Source organism: Thalassophryne amazonica, chromosome 7 (genome assembly GCF_902500255.1).
Source record: "Thalassophryne amazonica chromosome 7, fThaAma1.1, whole genome shotgun sequence".
Taxonomy (NCBI): domain Eukaryota; kingdom Metazoa; phylum Chordata; class Actinopteri; order Batrachoidiformes; family Batrachoididae; genus Thalassophryne; species Thalassophryne amazonica.
Window position 1 is genome coordinate 84697343 of NC_047109.1, and position 23703 is coordinate 84721045.

At 40.1% G+C, this 23703-nt stretch overlaps 1 protein-coding gene across 1 annotated transcript in view; it reads right to left on the reverse strand.

Moving 5' to 3' along the window:
• The window catches only part of galnt1 (UDP-N-acetyl-alpha-D-galactosamine:polypeptide N-acetylgalactosaminyltransferase 1), a 191179-nt gene that overhangs the window by 57735 nt on the left and 109741 nt on the right, over positions 1-23703 (reverse strand). Inside the window, exon 2 of the mRNA XM_034174910.1 lies at positions 18601-18720. The gene's annotated coding sequence lies outside the window, so the exon portion shown is untranslated. The remainder of the gene's footprint in view (positions 1-18600; positions 18721-23703) is intronic.

Here is a 23703-nt window from a genome sequence, read left to right on the forward strand (position 1 = left end):
CAGCACTTACAGGTAACTCCAGGCTGTCTTTGATCATCTTGGAGCTGATCAATGGGTGAGCCTTTGCCATTCTGGTTATTCCTCTATCCATGCCCAGCTCTTGCACCATTCGGAAGATTCAGACGCCTTTCGGTGGCTTTTCAGTTGTGTGACTATCTGAGAAATTGTGGACGAGGTGAGCATGTCACAACATGTCCTGTGAGGCTTCAACACGAAGGCGCTTTTGCTGCGCCATCAGCTTCGTGCCGATGAATTTCACTGCAACTCTTTTCATGGCAAAATGTTCTGTCACACGCAATTTCTCGGATAGTCACACGACGGTCCCACATCATCACAGCGTTCACTTTGGAAATGATCTGGTCATTTCAGCATGTTGATGGCCGCCCGGAGCACGGCGCGATCTCCACCATTGCGCGGCCGTCTTTAAACCGGTTGTAGCACTCCTTAATCTGTGTGATGCCCATAGGATCGTCACCGAAAGCCGTCTGAATAATCCGAGTGGTTTCCACCTGGCTGTCGCCCAGTTTCTTGCAAAATTTGATGCAGTCGTGCTGCTCCAGTTGTTCCGCCATTTCCTTGCAAAGAAAAAACGACGAGAGACTAAACCCATCCTCACACAAAGGCTGCTTACCAGCAAATGACGCAACTGACAGGCGTGAAAAAAATCAAGCATGCACACGAAGGTTCAAGGTTGGCTCATGCAAGCACACGTGATTCAAATCCATCAGGTTTTTGGAAAAAAAATAAAAAGTTCGGATACTTTTCTAACAGACCTCGTGTGTGTGTGTGTGTGTGTGTGTGTGTGTGTGTGTGTATGTATATATATATATATATATATATATATATATATACTTTGCACTGGGATACCAATTAAACAACTGGCAAGTATTGAGAAGGCAATGCTCATACGGCTGAGGGTATTTTAGCATTGTGTTTATATTTTATAATATCAAAGCTTATGGGCAGATTAGCAGCATGCATTTAATTTGCATTGTACATGGAATATTTTTGATAACATTTAATTTTACTTCCGGAGAAACTTTATCTCTGGGGACCAAACAATTTAAAATAATAATTTTGTATTATTTTTGTATGATATATTTTTTTCCATCATATGAATTTCCTCAGGAAATTTGATTGTAATGTGTTTGTGTTAAAACTGTTCAGTTTTGCTTTCAATCAATCAATCAACATTTATTTATAAAGCGCTTTACAGCCCCAACTGCTGTCCAAAGTGCTTAACATTAAAAACAAATTCACAAAAATAAAACACATATAGAATAAAGTTTTTAAAATTATGTGTTCAATTATATTGTCGTATCTGACTGTCATACTTATATGTGATTAAAAACTTAGTGTTTTGTCATGCGAATTTCCTCAGGAAATTTATTGATTGTAATATGTTTGTGTTAAACTGTTCAGTTTAGCTCTTAAAAATGATGTGTGTGTTCAATTGCATTGTCGTATCTGACTAATGTCATACTGAGTCTTCAAATCTATGGGATTAAAAACATACAATATTTTTCATAGGACTTTTCTCAGGGAATTTATCGATAGTAATGTGTTTGTGTTAAAACTGTCCACAGTTTTCCTCTTAAATATGATGATGTATTATTAATTGTATGGAGATGTCTAAAAGATTGTAGTTTTTGTTTCAAGCGGAGATTTATGTTTAAGTTGAATTTATTTTTGCTCAGTTGTATGTAGGCCAATAGATGCAATTATTTAGGGTTCATTATTATTTCTAGAAGATTTATTCTTATTTTGCCTGAACATTTTTTGAAGTGGGGCATGTGGTATACCATGAAAGAAATCTTTTGTAAATGAAGTTGAAAATTCTTCATTTTGTGTTTTTTATTTTTGAGCAATGATGTTCATTCTGTCAAGATGAATTCCATCATTTAATCTGTTATCAATTAAGTGATTTCAAAAGTTTCTGTATTATTGATTTTATATGTGAATTCCATAAATACATTGCAAGTCACTATTGGAATAAAACCTATTGAATTTTGAAGTTTGTTTTACTTAATTTTTAGTTCTCAATAGGAACAATCACAAAAATTGTAGCTAATTAAGCAAGAACACTGCACAAACATCATATGAACAAAGAATGAGGACAGGTAATGTTCACACTGGAACATTCTACAAATGTTAATTTAATGTTCTGCTGCAACTGTTCATATGATGTTTGTGAACATTTGTATAATGTTCATTCAATGTTCGCATGCAAACATTACCTGTCCGCATTCTTTGTTCATATGATGTACATGCAATGTTCATGCCATGTATGCAAACGTTCAATAAACATTCAAAAAACGTTCAGTTTCCAGGTGGGTTTTTTGCACCTGCGTCTAAGTTTTCCTCTCTCCAATCAACTTTTTAAATCAAACTACGCTGTTCTTCTGGACAATGTCTCAAACGTCCCATTTTCCTCAGGCTTTCAAAGAGAAAAGCATGTTCAACAGGTGCTGGTTTCATCCTTACATAAGGGACACCTGATTCACACCTGTTTGTTCCACAAAATTGACGAACTCACTGACTGAATGCCACACTACTATTACTGTGAACACCACCTTTTCTACTTGTTTTTTTTTACTAACAGCTCAATTTCATAGTCTTACGAGTGTGCATATCATGAATGCTTGGTCTTGTTGGATTTGTGAGAATCTACTGGTACCTTGTTTCCCATGTAACAATAAGAAATATACTCAAAACCTGGATTAATCATTTTAGTCACATAGCACTACTATTATTCTGAACACTACTGTACAGTTTTGCACAAGGACACAAAAAAATCTGAGTGAACAGTGACTATTTGAGTACAAGGGCAGAGTTTTGAAAGAGAGCATGTAATATCTGAATGTGAAAAAGAGAACATACTGTATGTTGTCAAACTGAAAAGTATGTTTTTAATAAAGTGAGTAATCTAACCCCATATTTTCTGTGGAACACAAAAAAATCTAGCTTCTCCAAATCTAGCTTATTTGAGTAAACGCTGTGTGGATGTAAAGACAAATGTATAACTTACAACCACAGAATGCTATAAAGTGAGTCAACTTTGATAAAGCACAGAATCAATGTTGTCTTCAAAAGTAAAATGAACGCAAATTTTGCATTGACATCAATATCAAAAATCTGAAAGCCATTATAACAGGACAACTGAGCCTGCTGTTGTTGCAGGTCTGATTCTGACAGGCCCATATTATTTTCCATGTAGGTCACTGATGACAATTTAGCTCACACAAGTGACGTTGGAAACATTAATCTCATGCTTCTGGCACAGTACAGAGATGGATATTGGTGTTCCATAAGAGGTGAATATGTGTTCAGGCCCTTCTTCTCCTTTTAAGTGTGATGAGTGCAAACTGTTTTGTAAGTTTGCTGAAAATTTCACTGAGTAGAGCAATAGCAAAGATGTGAAAGGATTGGGAATCCAAACATAATCATCACTGTACATGGACGACATCAGGTCTGACAGCATACGCTGGTGCCATATGTCACAGCGTCCACCATAAGACAGAACTATCAATGTTGACAACCACATAGGCAGACAACCAGTCAGTCCACACACCCCAAAAGTAGTCATCTATCTGCCACAGCCAGGTGATACATGAACGTCCCCTTGGCATTTTATAGTTGTTGGGATCCTCAGCACTGTGGTATCTGCATGCTGGGTCATGCTTACAGAAATATGCAACATGGCCATAATGCCATAGCTGACTTATCATGACCATGCAAGCAGTAGGGGTCAAGGCTTTGAACCGGTTCGCGGAACAAAAACCAGAGACTTTTGGTATTTTGCTACAAAGGAACATGAAAACAGATTTTTTTTTTTTAATGTTCCAGAAAAGAATCATTTTAAAATGATGGTAACCCGGTAATACAGTTGTTTTTTTTTTCGTTCTTGAAAAGGTTTCTGTTTACAATGATCCGGTGAGGTTCACTTCCTGTCATTCACTTATTTGGTTGCTGTTAGCAGGTAAAAAGCACAGGCATCCTGTGTTTCACACTGAGAAACACACCAGGACCAGACAAAGATGGAAGGACTTCTTTAAAACAGAGTTTACAGGCATTATGTTTTGCTTTTTTTTTTTTTCCTTAGAGATAACATATGCCTAAATGGAGCACAGTGATGAGGGATTACTTAAAAAAATGCTGTGTTTCTTCAGTAATTTCCACAATAAGGAATTAAAGTAATTCCCAGACATCGTCTTTCAAAACAAGGATATGTTATTGTCAGGCTGTGATGATGAATCCGACTGAAACGACGCAACGGGTCAGATTAAAACTTTATATTTACTCAGTGTGTGAATGGTTTTAATATTTTGAACAGTTGAATGATCATGTGAGGACTGTGGCTTTAGCTGCTAGTTAGTACTTGGTCCATTATTTTGGTCTGCGAGCCTGAGAGAAACAGCGTGTGTTTTAAAAATACACCAACACACTGCTTTGCTTTAAATGCAATAAGTCTCTTTCAGATGATCAGCACGGACCCTCATTCTCTTAAATGACTATTTCACTCAGTGTCCCGCTTCTGCTGCCTGCTACAGAACACTATATTATCATCTTCTCGTGGGAGAGTTACAGTGCCACATACAGGTCTGGCATATACAGTGTTTGCAGTGTCCCACAGCTGACACAGAACATTATTAAACGGTTCAGGAAAGATATTTTTTTTTGTTCTAACCGGTTCAGGAACATCAATTTTGGGGTGGAATCCAAAGCCAAAAACATTAAATTACAGTTTTTGTTTGTAATGAACCAGTCTGGAAAAAAACTCTGGTTCAAAGTTTCAGTAGGCATCATGGAAGAGAAACTATGACAAATTATTCAATTTATTAAAGCTTAATCAATTCATTTCGAGAGGTCACAGAATTTGAAGAAGACCACCCCCACACTTGAATCTGTAGGAACCTCATGATCTGACTACAATCCAGAGAGCTGTGACTCGAATTCAAAACAATTCATGATACATCCTGATGAATAATTTTTCTTTACAGGATTTATTTTTTCCTCTCACTGTGCGACTACTCTGTGCCTTTCAAAGAAAAGTATTTCTAGAAACCGAATAGCCTTTATTTGCAAAGTATTTACAAGAATACAAGGAATTTGACTTTGATTTGAGCTGCACTCTCTGTGCAGCATGTATAAATACACACTAGACACTGAATAATTCACAGTAAAAAAAAAAATCTGCCAATGAAGTGTGCAAGTAAAATAAAATGTGCAGTAAGAGAGACAAGACAAACAGAATAAAGTTATACATGAGGTATATGAATCAGTGAGTTTTTGATCCATAGTTAATGATCCATAATGAATTTACTTCCAATACATTCTTTAACAGCTCAGCCATGTGGTTCCCATTCACTGATTCTAAAATGTAAAAGGGGGGGGGGGGTGTAGTCTGGCTGTTTTTTGATTGAAGTAAAAACTATGTTCAGAAGTAGCCACAATTTATCACTAGGAACATTCTGTTCCGTGGTCTGTCGCATTTATCATAGTCCAAAAAAGCAGGAGGCGTTTCTCTTTCAACACATAGCACACCCACCTTTCTGCATCACCTCTGTCTGCTTTAGAACAGACTGGTGGTAATAAAGTCGCGTACCAAATGTACTTTAAAAAATGCATTACTGACTCAAAAAAGAAACACAGGTTTAGATAAACTTCAAAAGAGCTTGTTAATGTTGGGAAGCACATGCGTTCCAACCAACCCTTGCAATTAACATTCATAAAACTCAATTAGACATTTTTAAGTCTATTCAGAATCGTCTATGTAGGCATTGCAATGCATTCAAGAATTAATTTTCACCCCCAGGTTCTTTATAGCTGAGCATAGTTTTAGAATGAATAACTTTGTCCCTTGAGCAGTATGAATGCCAATCCCTAAAAACCTTTGTGGACCGGTGCTTGCGGACTCCAACATGGCCAACAGTTTGCATGTTTATAACCCATGAATACACATTTCTATCCCAACCAAAGATTATTTCATTGATTAACACCAATTCCATTAACAGGGAGGAATCCAACTGTAAAATGAAATGGTAATGTCACTGGTTCAAACATCCTTTATGGAATGAGCTTGAGAAATTAATGAAGACATGCATGTTACTCCTGCTCCATGGTTTTTGGTACCTCAAAACACTGAGGATGCCAAGTATGACACATGCCTATACCTGGAAGATTACTACACGATGTGATACAAATTTATGTTCCTGCTCAACTGTAGAGAAATTCATGCCGCATTGTAATGTGTACGGAGTAAGAGCATTGGGATTATGCAGGTTCATCAAATGACTATATCATAACAATTCAAACAAAATCCTGTGATACAACAGGTGCTGTACTTCTAGCATTACAGTTTCAGTCAGGTTTTAGAATTCATCATAGTACAGAAACAGCATTAGTGAAGGTTACAAATGATCTTCTTATGGCCTCGGACAGTGGACTCATCTCTGTGCTTGTTCTGTTAGACCTCAGTGCTGCTTTTGATACTGTTGACCATAAAATTTTATTACAGAGATTAGAGCATGCCATAGGTATTAAAGGCACTGCGCTGCGGTGGTTTGAATCATATTTGTCTAATAGATTACAATTTGTTCATGTAAATGGGGAATCTTCTTCACAGACTAAAGTTAATTATGGAGTTCCACAAGGTTCTGTGCTAGGACCAATTTTATTCACTTTATACATGCTTCCCTTAGGCAGTATTATTAGACGGTATTGCTTAAATTTTCATTGTTACGCAGATGATACCCAGCTTTATCTATCCATGAAGCCAGAGGACACACACCAATTAGCTAAACTGCAGGATTGTCTTACAGACATAAAGACATGGATGACCTCTAATTTCCTGCTTTTAAACTCAGATAAAACTGAAGTTATTGTACCTGGCCCCACAAATCTTAGAAAGATGGTGTCTAACCAGATCCTTACTCTGGATGGCATTACCCTGACCTCTAGTAATACTGTGAGAAATCTTGGAGTCATTTTTGATCAGGATATGTCATTCAAAGCGCATATTAAACAAATATGTAGGACTGCTTTTTTGCATTTACGCAATATCTCTAAAATCAGAAAGGTCTTGTCTCAGAGTGATGCTGAAAAACTAATTCATGCATTTATTTCCTCTAGGCTGGACTATTGTAATTCATTATTATCAGGTTGTCCTAAAAGTTCCCTAAAAAGCCTTCAGTTAATTCAAAATGCTGCAGCTAGAGTGCTGACGGGGACTAGAAGGAGAGAGCATATCTCACCCATATTGGCCTCTCTTCATTGGCTTCCTGTTAATTCTAGAATAGAATTTAAAATTCTTCTTCTTACTTATAAGGTTTTGAATAATCAGGTCCCATCTTATCTTAGGGACCTCGTAGTACCATATCACCCCAATAGAGCGCTTCGCTCTCAGACTGCAGGCTTACTTGTAGTTCCTAGGGTTTGTAAGAGTAGAATGGGAGGCAGAGCCTTCAGCTTTCAGGCTCCTCTCCTGTGGAACCAGCTCCCAATTCAGATCAGGGAGACAGACACCCTCTCTACTTTTAAGATTAGGCTTAAAACTTTCCTTTTTGCTAAAGCTTATAGTTAGGGCTGGATCAGGTGACCCTGAACCATCCCTTAGTTATGCTGCTATAGACGTAGACTGCTGGGGGGTTCCCATGATGCACTGTTTCTTTCTCTTTTTGCTCTGTATGCACCACTCTGCATTTAATCATTAGTGATCGATCTCTGCTCCCCTCCACAGCATGTCTTTTTCCTGGTTCTCTCCCTCAGCCCCAACCAGTCCCAGCAGAAGACTGCCCCTCCCTGAGCCTGGTTCTGCTGGAGGTTTCTTCCTGTTAAAAGGGAGTTTTTCCTTCCCACTGTAGCCAAGTGCTTGCTCACAGGGGGTCGTTTGACCGTTGGGGTTTTACATCATTATTGTATGGCCTTGCCTTACAATATAAAGCGCCTTGGGGCAACTGTTTGTTGTGATTTGGCGCTATATAAAAAAAAAATTGATTGATTGATTGATTATCCTCAAAAAGCAGAGATGCAATTTGAGGTCAGCAAACTGAACACCCGGCATCCCCGACTGTGCTTTGAAATCCTGTGTATGAAAATCACCAACAGGACCAGCCCTGGAGGGGTCCAATGTCCACTGGAAAAAGATCTGATGTGAGCGCTGAAGGAGGACATGCTAGTAGGGTTGAGGAAATCCTCAAAGTGTTCCTTCCACCACCTCACGATATCGCCAGTCCAGGCAAACTGCTCTCCAACCTTGCTGAAAACAGCTTGGGCTAAGAACTGCCTCCCTTTCCTAAGACGTGTGACACTTTCCAGAATCACTCTGAAGCCAACCAAAAGTCATTATCCATGCTCTTCATAAACTCCTCCTACACCTGAGCTTTTGCCTCACCAGCCACTGATGCTGCAGCCCTTCTGGCCTGCCGGTACCCATCTGCTTACACCGGAGACCTCTGCACCAAGAAGACACAAAAAGCCTCCTGCACCGGCTCAGTGTGGGGTCCTTCTCCACCAGAGAGGTGATGCTCCACATTCTGAGAGTCCAGTACAGTAACAGAGCATCAGCTAGCCTGGCTTATGCCCTTGTCCACTTTCTGAAGGAGAGCCAGCCCTCTCCTTCTGTGTGGTCAGCCCACCAAGCCCCATGGCTCACCCCAGTTACCCTAATTAGATTAAATGACCCTTTCTATACATGTCATGGGTATTTTTTTTTTTTTTTTTTTAAATCACTGCGTCTCCTCACCTCAAGCCAATTTGCCAAGGAAGGCATTACCGGGAGCTAATGCTCCAGACGACAGCTCCAAGGATCAATGAAACCCACAATCCGCTCTACCACAATAAAGTGTCAATTCACAGAGGCCTCAAATTAGAATTGGTGGAACATCTGGGTGTGTATATATCTCGGGTGTCCCCCAAAAATATGCAACATTTTATCAGCAAAGAAAATGGTCAAAGCATATGTCTAGGAAATAAATTTATGGCTGGATAGACAGCTGAACGGTAGAAGTTTTTCATACCAATGTCAATATTGGCCCTGCATTTTGTCAGTCTAGCATAAAGTCGCTGCACCTGTTTGACACTCTTGGTCTGATGCCAAAACTCAATAATTTTGTTCGCTGTAGTATGGTTAATCTTGGCATTTTCCTGAATCTTGCTTGGCTTCAACATAAACATAAGTGATTAAGTTTGTAGCATTTAAGGGTCAAACCGAGTGTTTTAATTGTTGTATATTTTTTGGGACACCATATATATATATATATATATATATATATATATATATATCAATTTTCATATCATAAAATAAATAATGTGATATTGTGAGTATCATGTTCTTTTCCCACCCCTACTGATAAAACATCAAACTCTTATCTTGCCTCCTCTACCGAAAGAACTCACATGCCAAACACACAACACACTCCGCTCGAGTGGAGACAGACATCGACATCTACACACTCAGTCACTGAGATGCGTATATTCATGCTCAAAAATGTGCCAAAATATTATGAGGATGTCAGCTGGTTTCAGTGAATGCTTTTTGATCACGTCAACAGCGAAAAAGGAGTAGACAACCGAGGTCTGCATAGCACAGGACGTTTATCCACATGCACACTGACTAAAACACACGTATCGTCTCTCAGCGATGCCTCTGCACTGATTGTGTTTCTAATCAGGCATGCCAGAGGACACCTCAGGTCTCCTCCCTCCACAGAGCAGCTCTGGGCCCTGCTTTTCTCTGTGTGTCAGTTTAGTTTATGTTGGCTGCTAGTCTCTTTGAAGTCTCTCTTAAAAAGCCTCACTCCTGACTTTAAACAGAGACACACTTTTCTGTGCCTTGACTTCCTCTCTCTTCCTAATCCATTAACATAGTATCATGTTCCTCTCATTTTCTTTTCCACCTCCATCCTGGGCAATACTATCTATTGCTTTCTCAGCTACCCCCCACCCCCACCCCTGTTTGCCTCTTAGTGATGTCGTCGTCTTTCAAGAGCGGTTGCCATCACTACATCCCGACAAGACACAATTTTCCCCTTCACATTGCTCTTGGTGTCTCTCTTCATATCCCCTCCTCTCCTCTTAGCCGCAGGCTTAATCTTCCTTTCAAGATTGCACAACCAGTGTTTCTCAGAACCACTTGGAAAGTCTTTAGCTGGACAAACGGAACCAGTACGTCACTGGCCTGACAATTTAAGGGAGCAAGGCAACTCCCTTTTGTGATTTTATGTTTATACGGGTAAAGCAAAGGAAGGAGACAGACAGACTTTATATAATTGTGAAGGTAAAAGCGACTGTGCTGCCAGTTCATACAGCAAACCGAAGAGCATTACTACAAGAGCTCATCTGAGTGCTCTCTGTACAGCTTTGGTTGTTCTCTACAGATATGCTGATCCCCTCTAACATATAATCAAAAGGAGCACCTTCAAGGAGAAACCCACAGATCATACTACTGAAGTCTGAGTGTCCTTGGGTCATGTAGCCATGATAAGCTCAACAGTTTCCAAGACAACACTGATGGGAGCGGTGAGTTTCTCAGCTGTCGCAATGCCTCCCAACTGGAACAGAACAAGGCACAGGCTAATATTAGGGAAGTGAAACAGAACAGGGTGGCCCAAAATTCTGCCTGGATTATCTCTCTCTGGAGTAGCTGATGTAATAACCTCTCCTTTAAAAAAAAAAAAAAGGGGGGGGGGGCAGCACATAAGATAGGGTCATTTCATTTCCAGGTCATAACCTTGACTGCAGAACACAAACTATAGTCATAGACAAAGCAGTGCTAGACAGAGAGGTTTAAGACCTCTACCTGTAAATCTTGGATGTTCTGTATGGGCTTTTCTATATAATCCTTTGATTCCTGGGAAAATCCTATAGAAATAATTACTGTAATAAAGTAAATGTGATTTTTCAGTCTATAAGTCACGCCAGAGTATGAACCGTGGGTGGGTCCTCCAAAACTAGTAAAAAAAAAAAAAGTGACTTATAATCTAGAAAATATGGTAACTAAGTTTCTCAAATGTCATTGCTGTTTACTAAGGCAGCACTGATCACATATTCTATAGTGCTGCTGGTGTCAGTGTTGTGAGATATTTCAGCCAATAGATGTTCAAAAACAGCCACAAAGCACACGCATCCAGTATTGCATAGACCAGTGTATCATAAACAGCACTGCAACTGAAGCTAAATAATTTTGACACACACACACACACACACACACACACACACACACACACACACACACACACACACACACACACACACACACACACACACACACACACACACACACACACACACACACACACACACACACACACACAATATATAATAATTTTGACCTGGGCAGGAAGCCACCCTATCTGGGCAACACACAATTTGTGCATACTTGGCAGTCATGGCTTTTGGCAATCTGAGAGCTGGTTTTGTCATCTCAAGAAATCAAGGAGCACAAAGTTGGTGACAATGACTGCAAGCACTGTACTGTACTCCATTTCTTGTAGTTTAGTGTGCCAAATGGCATCTAATTAGCTCTGTATATTAGGGGTGTCGGAAAAAAAATCGATTCACGTCCGAATCGCGATTCTTATTTATTACGATTCTGAATCGATCCAAAATGTCCAAGAATCGATTTTTTAAAAGCATTTTTTAAACATAATCTTGCTTACTCGCTGCATGTACTGTTTGTCAGGCAACGGCTTCTGTACTACAGCGTCACCGCGAGGGTGGGGGTGGTCCGGACTGCTTCAAACACTCGTGCGCTGCAGAGACACACAGGAATGACTCATGATGTTTTGGTGGCTTTGGGAGCGGTTGGGAAGTGGGCTTGCCGCTTCTGAGGAGCAGCGAATCAAAGAGCCACGAGCCAAATCGAACCTTGCTTCAGTGATTCACGCTTTAAACTGGAGTTGCGCTGCAGAAACGGTTGATTACACGGTCCAAAATAAGCGTAACGGTCCAAAATTATATCGTAACGGGCCATAACGCCTGTTACGATAGCTCGCTAGCTGGCGCGAGGCTAGTGTGAAGTGTCCTGCCTATGAGTACTTTGTGACGGTGGAGGAGCTCAGTGGCACCCACTGCTCGGTAGGGACAGAAACTGCGATAGAAGTCAGTCTCCAAACACAAGCAGCTACAAAAAAAACCACCAGAAATAGAAGCTCGATTTGTCGCTAGTCATTTTTAACAAAGAAAATGCAGCTAAGAGGATTAGGAAAGTCTCTGTTTCAACTCAGAAAAGAATGAAAGTGCTCCCACGGATGTTTACACCAAAAGATCGCTGATTCGCTCATTTCGCTGTCAATCAAAAGGATTCAGCCTAAGACAGATCATCGAATCATCATGCAGAAGCTGGGTGTCCGGGCCAGCCGAGGCCAGCCCACTGTCCCATAAACCCCCAGACACGCTGAGCGTCCGATGGGCGGGACAAAGCCCAGCATTTATCCAATGACTCATCTCGTTTCGCTGCATGCTTTGTTTCGCTGTTAAAGCACTGTGAAGCTGCGAGAGTTCAGTGGCTGTAGCTTAGCATGGCGGACGAAGAGCTAATTCAGCCAGCACCGTCTTTGCTGAAGGCAAACGTTTGGGCGCATTTTGGATTTTATTATTTGCTGCGTAAGAAGGAGCTTGACATGACTTATGCAGTGTGCAGAATCTGCAAAATGAAAGTCAAGTACTTCGGAAACATTTCAAATCCGCAAGCCCACATGCTACGCTCTCACCCGGAGCTAAAAGGAGTGGAGCAGCATTATCTGCCGACTACTGACGAGTGCTTCGCTAACCTGCCAGCCAACTCAGAACAAGCAAAGTAGATAAGTAAATTTACATCTAGAATCACTTGATTAACCTTGTAAAGCTGCATTTTCTTAAACGTAAACATTTTTTAAGTAATATAACTATTTCTCAGAGCTCTTTGAATCGAAAATCGATTCTGAATCGAATCGTCACCCCAAGAATCGGAATAGAATTAAATCGTGAGTTGTTGTACTATTCACATCCCTACTGTATATACACAAACTATTTACTTAAAAGTGCACTTAACTGTAGTTAAATAGTTGAGTCAACAGTAATGGGGCTTCAATTACCTGGAAGGTATACAGATCGCACTGGACTTAAATAGCACTAAATGAATGCTTGGGCTGGGTGTTTGATGTTTGAACCTAGTTGTATTCCATGCTGAACATACTTGGGTATTTTCTATGGTTGGGTGATAAAAAGGATAGCCCATTGACCTAAACTGTAACACAAAAATCCATTCAGTTGTGCACATCAAACTGACTGGCGAGAGTGTTGTATAACCATGGTTAAAATCCCAAATTCTGACCCAGTAGTGGTTTTTCCAACTGTCCTTGAATGCACTATGCCACATGACAAGATCATGTGACCTCAATTAACCACAGTGCCCAAAACAGTATATAAGCTGCCTTGACCTCCTCCTCCTCAGTTGTGTGGGAGACAAGCCAAGTAACAGCAGCTGCAGGTCAGTTTTTAGACATGTTTGCATATTAACACTTTAAAAAAAAAAATTATAATCATGTATTGAGTTAGGCTTTTAATCAACAACTTGTAGAGTCCTGACCTTTGTGGTTGTGCTGGGGACCTGTTTGATCGCATGTGCTTTTTGATCCACTTGTGTAATTATAACCTAAAATTTCACAATAACACTTAATAATGGTTACAGTTGTCTCTGTCACACAGATAAAAAAAAAGGAGCTGAAACCTCCTCCAACTCATGCATATAGTCCTGAAAACAGTGATTATTCTATGAATGCCCCAAATGTACCACTGTTTCGAGCAATTAACCAGCTGCCAATCAGGTGACACATGTCCCGACTGGATGATGGAGGTGACACTGAGGAAACACTAAGAAGGAACGAAACAGAAGTATCACTGAAACAGTTGTATGATGTTCACCAACAGCAAGCATGCACCTACAAGAAAAAGGGCAGCCAACATCCAGAATGACCCTAGTGAGGGCACTCAGAAATGAGAAACAGAACAAATCAGTGCTGATTAAGGCCTGTGACAGATTCCTGCTGTTGCAGTCAGTGTTTTGGTAACTCTCCAGCAGAGGTGGAAAACCCCAGCTTCAGAAAGTAAAAGTCCAACCACATATTTGTTCCATCTTCCTAATAAACAAGCTGATTGTAATTAGTTCTGCTCTTCAGGCAGGTGGATGAGCTAATTAGAGATCACCTGTTTTAGGTGCACAGGTAGAAGCAATACATGGTTGGGCTTTTACTTTCTGAAGCCGGAGTTTCCCACCTCCGCTCTCCAGGATACAGGCTTAGAAGAGCTGTGAACTGAATCTGGTCATGGTCATTCCATCATGTGTACTTTCAGAATATATATGCTATAGTGGTGTTTTAAAAGTGTAATAAAGGTTTACAATCAGAAATAAGAAAGGAAAAAGTAAAGCAGAAAATAATTTTCCACACATTTATTCAAAACACACAGCAAACTATAATAAACAACTGTTTTGACACTTTATAAAGGTAATTTGAGGTCTTGTGTGAAAGACTGTACAATAAAAAGGTTAAAAAAATAAACACAAATGCACATTTTGAACGAATTTCCGAATAGACACTCACATTGCGCACGTCATCACAGAGCTTCTATGAGGAGTACAAAGATGGTGGACGGCTGGCTCGAAAGTCCGCGGAGTTAACTTTTCAGCAAAACAAAGTAAGTTTCTATCTCATATCATTAAAAAGTTATTTATAATTTAGTAAAACATGGTCTCAGCAGTCGTATATGACAGCGTCGGCCCCAGAGGGTTAAGAGAGAATGCAAGAAAATAGTTAATATACTTTTGATGTTATTTTTGTGGGATGCTTGGGTCATGATTCCAGGAACCTCCTTCTACAGAATTCAATCACGATGGACGCAGAAGAGCACCAAATATTTGCAACAACTTGCAGTTGAAGCGCAGTGTCTGCTTGTTGCTTATGATCAGAAAAACCTAAGTTTATGCAAGAATCATGCAAAACTATATCAGACTTTTTTTTTAATAAATCAAGCAACAAAATTTTTAAGCGTGACATGTTTGATTTAATTTGTCTTGCTTGACATGGCATGTCCTGCGATGTGACTATTGTGCATGTGCTTATGGTGATGAAGACACTCAGATGATACATTGTGCAGCTCTGCTCTAACACAAACACAAAAGGGGAAGGAGTGTAAAGACAGGTGTATCAGAGTAAGAAAAGAGAAGCCAAAGTGTGAAAAACCAGGAACTGATGCACAGCAAGCTTCCCATGGAGGTGTTGAAGTTACAACTGAAATTGATTATCAATTCAATGCTTGGCACTAGCACAAAGTGAGATTAAATGCTTCAATCTCCATTCAGGGCGGCATTTTCAGCTAAAATCGATACACATTATTATCACGGGGGTGTTCCCTTGACAGCTGGACAGTATGTAGCCCGAGGTCAGCAGCAAGATGCAGACGCAAACATAAGCAGAAAAACAAGCACAAATAAAAAGACCAAATTCATGCCACTTCCTTTCCTGAATAACATACTGGAACAACTCATGAAATAAAATAATTACATTTTTTTACCAATTTATATTTGTTTCTCATTTTCAAACATTGATGCTGACAAATAAATAAGGCACGGGTTCTTGCCTTGGTTAATATAATCACATGGTAGTTAACCAGTTCCTCCAGGATTTCTAGGCTTTTGCACAATCAGCCTAAAAAGCCTGATTTTGCAGCAGCTTTTCTAAAAAGTTGCAATGCATCTTGTATTTTTTATTTTATTATTATTTTTTTTTTTTTGCAATGAAAATTGAGGGAACAAGTGAAAACTGCAAAAAGAGTTATAATAGTAATATTATTATACAATAAAATGGAAGGGAACTTCTATTTCTAGTGAGACATTTTATATGTACATTTTTCTTCATCACTTATCACAGTTTGTCACAGACAGACAACCTGCGTCTGTCAGGTCATGATTCATACCATTATTACTAATGAAGGCTGCCAGGGAACACAACTCTCAGTTTGGATTGGATAGGCAAAAAAGCAAACAAATTTTAAAAAGAACAAATAACTTCCTATTTTTTAAAGAACTCATGATGAAAATAAGAATTTTTTCTGTAGCACTTTCAGACTCATTCTGTTTCATAAAAGGTTAAGAGTAATCCAAATATCATGGCAGATGACCTAAAATCATCTCCGCCACTATTTTCATTTTAATATGCATTAGAGCACACGTGCACATTCATCCCACTGAACCCAGAGTCCAAAAAAAGTGTGCACACAATGAGAACAGATGCTGTGGCAGCCATGTTTTCTGTAGTCTTAAGTGTGTCATAAAGTTAGCAGTACATCAAAGTTTCACCATCATCACAACGCATATTAACGTTTTAATTATTGCTGCACAAGTGCAAAGTGCATTAGTGAAGCACAGCCAGTGTGCACACACCTGTGCATCATGATGAGGTGCACAGGGAAAAGCTGCAGATGTGAGTCAGACACTTTATTTATTTTTGCTGCACTAGTAATAATCCAAACAAAATCAGTCTGAAGCCACACTTACACAGATGGCTTTAGCAAGTGGGTTGGGTGGAAACCCCCCTGGGTTTAGAATTACAATCAGCGAATGAGAGCCTTATAGATGCAAATACTGTATGGCTGAGCCGTTACAGAATGTATCAAAATTACATTCATTATGGATCATTACGAATATTTTTGCTTTGAAGAGTATCAAGTAGTCAACCAGTAAGAAAAAGTAAATTCTGTATGAAAAAAGATACATCAATAAAACATTTTATAATCACATCCCTCTGAATCATAATAAAATTGAATCGTGAGTTGCCTAAAGATTCCCCCCATCTGTAAGATCTGCATGAAACATCCTGAGTCATGAGGGATCTTTTAGATCTGTTCTTTTTTTATTCATTTTGTCCAGTAAAAACAGAGGTGCCCAAATTCTTTCCTTTGGCCACAAATGTATCTGCATGGATGGCAATGAGCCAAAAACAATGTATTATTTTGTGTGGATTGCACACAATTATATATTATAATTATATTTTAGAGAAAATGAACATCCTAAATCCAAAACGACGTTTCAGCCTAATAAATCACTTCTGTTTAACTGCTTTCAAGTAATTTATTAATGCCAGAAAGTATGTCAATTGCCAAGGCAGACCAAAACAGAGGGAAAGCAGGCCAAATCCAGTCCCACGCCACATGCTGGGAAGTACTTCTCTCGCACTCACACAACCACAGAAAGACAAGAGGAAGAAAGTTTTGCTGAGTTTTTATAGCTTAACCAGACACACAATAACATTTTCTGAGTCATAGCCTTCCAGTAAGTCAGTCAGTGTGTGTTGTACTAGAGCTAACAGAGGTGAGCCAAAAAGCTCCTTTTACTGAGCAACCATGTTGGACGGACATGAGTGAGAGAAGACACCAAGACACCTCTGAAGTAGGCATGTGGAGATTAATCTATACAAATCGGTATCTAAATACAAACGTGGGCAATGCGAGTGCATAGATTCATTCAATGTGCATTGATTCAATTGGCAGGTGAAATCGTGATGCATCGCTCGCTGCCTGCTTGTAATGAATTTTTCCAAGGCACATTGAATGCACCTCGGACGAAAGCACATTTCTACCGCAACAAACATGGAGGTCCGCAAAACAGCAGCAAGCAGTTGGAAGGGATTTTTGATGCACGTAAAACATTTAAATCAGGCGTTTGGAGATATTCTGGCTTTTTAATAAACAAGATGGGAAACCTGATAAGACGCAGGTCGTTTGGAAAGAATGCTGTGGCCGCTGCTGCTCCCCCTAACTCGGATAATCCTCTGAGGCAGATTGTAAACCAAGCTCCAGCAAAACTGGTTAGAAAGTATTTCAAATTACTTTTGCCAAGGTGGTACTCTGTCAATGAGTGACTCACTTTAAGTCACTCATTGAGAGAGATGTTGTCTTACTGTTTAAGTTCTGACGTTGCGATGACACAGGTTCCACATCTGAGGGAACATATTCCTGTTCCTTGATGAATGTGGTAAATTTGCTGCTTAAAAGGAGTAAAACAAATCCTTTGCCAGTTTGCCAGAAGGCACTTGGGAACCCTGAGCCTGGATTTGATCCGTTTCCCTGTTTTACAATCCTTCTCCACTTAAACATGAAGCTGTGAATGGTGATGCAATAGGTAAATGTCATTCCTAGTTTCCCCACTCACATCCAGAGAAGCCTAAAATTATTTTAGAATTGTCTGTGTCTTGGTGATGTCCTTCACTCATTTCCTTCCAGCACGGTCACTCAGTTTTTGAGAACTGCCACCTTGAGACGGTTCTACTATACAGTACCATACTGCTTGTATTTTTTGATGTTTGATCGTAAATAAAGTCCAAGACTTATTCAGTAGCTTGAAAATGCTCACGTATTCATCCCCTGACTTGTCTTAAGAAAACTGGATTCAAAAGTAATGATTTAATCCTCATATTCAGAATAAATTGTCCAATCCCAACTTTTAAAAATGCAGGAACTGACATTCATCACCTGTTTTCCTTTCATTCCCCATCAATAAGTCACCATCTGCTTCATTTAAGTGTTCATTTTTGGTTGTGAAATAATGGATTATTCTTACACTCCTACCTGTCCAAAGGATCAAAGGGGTCTCTGGTCAGATGTGCACAGAGCTCCACCAGCAGAGGGATGGGGTGGAGCTTCAGAGATCCCACTGCCGCCTGCCTTCACACGTCACTCAAACATGCTCTATGGGGAGACAGAGAGATAGGTATAAAACATGCATGCAAGCAGTCGTGCTGTTGCTTTAAACTCATGATCTTGAAACGTAGCGCATGAAATACTGTGAAGAAACTTCATGAGTCTCATTCATTCACTCACTCATGTTTTTGTTCGGAAATATGGAGTGTGGACTGTGGTTTTCACAAACTGTCTAACAGACGAGCACAACTGCAAATGTGCTACAGGAAGATGAGACAAGCTGACACAACAACTGAAATCACAAGCACACTTCCTGTGAATGCTCCCACAACACTAGTGTCATTCACACAGTCGCAACGTCACCATGCATGTTCAGAGTGAACACTTTCTATTATTTGAGGAAATGCATCATCGTACAGTTAAACGTGTGGAAAGTGGAATTTGGAAACCTTAAGCCCCTTTCATACCGGGGCTGCTCCCAGTTGCTTCCCGTTGCGTCAAGACGACGCAGGAATATCTGCAACAGGTGCATGCAGCCTGCAGGATCTCTGCACAGTTTGGCTGCAGCCAGACTGTGCACTCTGACTTCTCTTCTAGTTTAAATTTGTTCTTGTGCTGAGCTGCAGGTCTGCCCTCTAGTTTATCTTTCCTCCTTTGACCACGAGATGCGCGCGCGCAAACGAACTGTCCGTGAGTAAATGTGGAGCTGTCTGGAGTTATAGTTGATGTGGACATGTCCCGTCTCTGGCAATCAGTCTGTGAGCAGGACTTATGTCCTTTTTCATCCTTTTTTAACAGTGATGAGAGTTTGAGGGGAGAACAAGGAACTAACTCACTCATTGAACTAACTGTCTGCCTGCAGCCAGACAGTTTTTTTTTTCTATCTTTTAACTGTTCACATGTCTGCACGTGAATAAATCATCCGTGAGTGGACTGGAGATGTCCGGACTTTTTAGTGGATGTCTCTGGCAATCAGTCTGTGAGCAGGACTTTTATGGATTTTATTTAAACACATTTGTGACAGAAGAAGCTGCAGCTGCTTCACAGTGCCTCTCTTCACCAGACAGCTCCACACAGAGAAGGAGCTGTAGCGTCGGGAACAATGGAACACAGCAGGAATCATAAATTGGTGTTGGGTAATGTTGTCTTGTGAATGTGTGGCTTCCAGGCACGGTACCGTCCTGTTGCTCTGATTTGCGCTGAAACCACTTAATTCTGCATCGAGCAGAGGACGCAAAAAAAAATTAAACATGTTTACTTTTTGTTTGCGCCCCTCGCGCTGTTGTGGCGCCGAGCTGCATCGTCTCGGCACTAGGTTGCTTCTGCGCGGTGTCGTCATAATAACGCACGACACAACTGGGAGCAGCCCCGGTGTGAAAGGGACTTTAGAATTGCCAATCCTTTTCAGATTAAATGTGTCGTCCTACCCCCCATTTCATTGCCAATCCTTTTCAGATTAAATGTGTCGTCCTACCCCCATTTCACACCCACTCAAAGGTCAAATATAACAGACGACTCTCAGAAAGTGGTGGAACAGTATAAAAAGACAGCAAATGTAGCAGGCTGAAGGGATGTAAGGACAATTAAGTGATGGATTGTCAGGATGGCTCATTTCTCCAGATTAATCCATTTTTGAAAATCCACAGGAAAAAAAAGCACACGAGAGCAAATATGACTCAGTGTGGGTGTATGTGTGTCCTTCAATCTGGTCCTTGGCCTACTTTATAGCCAAGTCATCATTTCGGCCTACCGGGATGTTATATTTCCAGCCTGTGTATGCGTGTGTGTGTGTGTAGTGGAGTTTGCATTACATGAGCAAATTCACCATAAATCTCTTCCTGCCAGCCCACACACACACACACACCACTGTGCACTGCACTGCAGGTATGCTTCAGTGTGTGAAGTGTCTCAGCCACCAAAGGTGTTGGTCTGATCATTCAAACAAGCCCACCACTACCATACAATCAAAGACTTTGCAGTCAGTCTTCCAACTTTTTTTGTCATCTTCAACATCTATTATACAATGTTTGTGTGCAATGTAATCCATCTGCAATTTGGAAGCAGCACAAGCACAAGTCCCTATAAATACCCATCAGATTCCCATGACAATCACAACACAAACCTGCAGAACCACACAAAACACTGCAGTGGAAATAGGAGCATCTCTGTAAAGCAAAGCTCTTCCTTTCCTCGTACTGTTATCTGTCTCATGCTGCTGTTATTTTATCATTGCTATAGGATGAAGAGGAAAACACAAACAAGCAACAAGGAAGTGAGAGAGGCAGCAATAAATAGCAGTTTCACTTGGCTTCTCTCCTTCAGTGCAAGTTGGATGGGAGGCCTTCCAACATATGCAGTCACCTCAACGTTTCATTAATGCTGTGTTTACACATAGGCAAGACGCATTTACGAATGTCATATTTTCATCATTCTTGACATGACTAACGCATCTGAATAGGTTTCTTAATATTGCGTGTTGGTGCATATTCGTGATTTTCGTGGAGCATGATTTTAGCTGTCAAAAAATCTTCCACGAATGTCACGCACTACCCTCATTTCGCCTCATGTTGTGGAGGTCGCAACTGAGCATGTTGCTCTGTCTTGATTAGTGGCGATCCTTAATAGAGAGGGACAGCGTTCTTCTCTGAGGTGCGCACAATTAAACCCTGCTGCACCGCAGCAGGGTTGCTGCAGTATGCCGAAGGACAGTGACGCCGAGTCAGCTAAAAGTCTTGTTCCAATGCGCCTCAGCGCGCTCCTGCAGGTGTTTCACCTGCTGATGCTGCGCCTGATGTTTGGGAAAATGTGAGACGAGAGCCGCGTGCAGCCACACATCTGGCTCTCTTAATCTCCTCCTCTTTTCTGCGCCACTCCATGGCACAGAGCTCAACTCAGCATGTAGTCACAAAGTTCTTCTGCTGTGGATTTTGAGGAACAAATTGGAGCAATCTGAATTGTTCAGCAGCTGATGGATGAATATGGGGGTGTGTGTGGAGACAATGTGCCTCATTCACAACATGACAGAACTTAACGATGCGCTGTTACACGCAACAGCGCGGAACATTATTCTTGATCGTGTCTAATGGTTCCTGATAATTCTCCAGCAACACGTGCCATTAATCGCAACGCATGGTAATAGGATGCAGCAATTCACGTGACGCCTCTGCTCCGAATCATCACATTCGTGATCAGCGGCCAACAATGTATACTTCATGGCATTAGTGACTTGCTGTCGTTATGTGTAAACGCAGCTTTAAGTGGGTCTGAAATGGGCTGGTGTTATATGGCCAGAATTCTGACCTTTATAAATACAAGAAATGATCATAATAGATTCTGATACTAGTGACAAGACAAAAGCATTAGATTTCTGATTGTTCTCATTTTCAGGTGCATTTTAATTGAAAATTTACAAATGCATTTATAAGGTTGGGTATTTAATGCTGTTTCTGTTCACTGATTGCTGTTCGTATGAATTCCCCATTGTGAATCAAAAATTGTTAAAAATAAATAAATAGAAAAAGCAAAGCGGCCAAATTTTTTGACAAAAATATATATTTTTAAGGTAGTGTCAGATGACTGAGTATTAGTATTTCAGGGTTCTCTCCAGAAAATTTTAGTATAGTGGTGATGTTGGGAATTATCACCCAAAGCGGCGCACAACTCTTCCATTTGGGGTCCTATTCAACCTTGTGTCCCCAAGTCCTAAGACAAAAATTTAAATCTTTTAGTACTGTTTCTGGTCTGATTCTGTGCTGAATTCTTGATTAGTTAACTTAATGTAAAATGTTTGTATTTGATTGACACACTGTATGCTACAAATGTGCAATAAACTTATTTCAGTGGCGGCTGCTGGTCTGTCAAAGAGGGGAAGTTCACTGTCGGCTTACATCATAAAATTTGCCAATTTATTTGTATGTAAATTCAAATATGTCAAATGGTCATAACAGTCCCTAGTTGCACAAGCATTTCACAGTTTATATCTCTATTACATACAGTATTTTATAATGGCACAATTACCAAATGGATAGTGAGCTTGGTTTCAGTGCGGAAGGTTCCCGGTTCAAACGCCACCCCTGCCACATTTCTCCATGTAATGTGGAGTTGCATCTGGAAGGGCATCCAGCATAAAAGCAAGAATCAACATGCAGTTCCACCTTGGATCTGCTGCTGTGGAGAACTCTGAACTTTAATTAGCTTTTTTTTTGTTTAAGTATTTATTTTAGATCGTGAGTTAATGTAGTTGTTTTATGTTCAAGCACAAAACGTGACTGAGGAGAAGAAAAAACAGGATGAATTCAATCATCACACTAAAATGTACTCCAGTCAGAATAAAAACATTATTATTATTTTTTTTTAAAGTTATTAGGCTGCAGCTATATGTTTTATTTATTTCAAAGTTGCCTCTTATTCTTACTTAAAAAAAAAAACATGGGGAGTCTAATCAGCCTGCTTTGTTCTGTTCAGTTTATGTCAAAGTTTTCCTGCACATGCCGATATTTTCACTTCATTATAAGAGTTTAGTGTTTACATTCGTTCTACAAAGTAAAAAAAAAAACAATAAAATGTTAACACTTTTCTTTATAGCAGCTCTGTAATTTAAAAAATGCAACAGAAAACAACCACAAATCAGAAAAAGTTGGGACTATATGTTAAATGGAGATACAACCCCAATTCCAATGAAGTTGGGACGTTGTGTAAAATGTAAATAAAAACAGAATACAATAATTTGCAAATCATCTTCAACCTATATTCAATTGAATACACCACAAAGACAAGATATTTAATGTTCAAACAGATAAAATTTATTGTTTTGTAAATATTTGCTCATTTTAGCACTGTTGTCGTGCGTTACCTGTGCTGCTCCACAGCCTGTCTAGTGTCGGATTCCCTGTTTGGGAATCCGCTAGCTTAGCGTAGCTACTAGCTCTTAGCCGTTTTAGCATGGCGGCTTCTCCTGTCTCTCCCGTACTTTTCTGCTCTGGGTGTGAAATGTTTAGTTATTCCTCGGCCTCTTTTAGCAGTAACGGTACT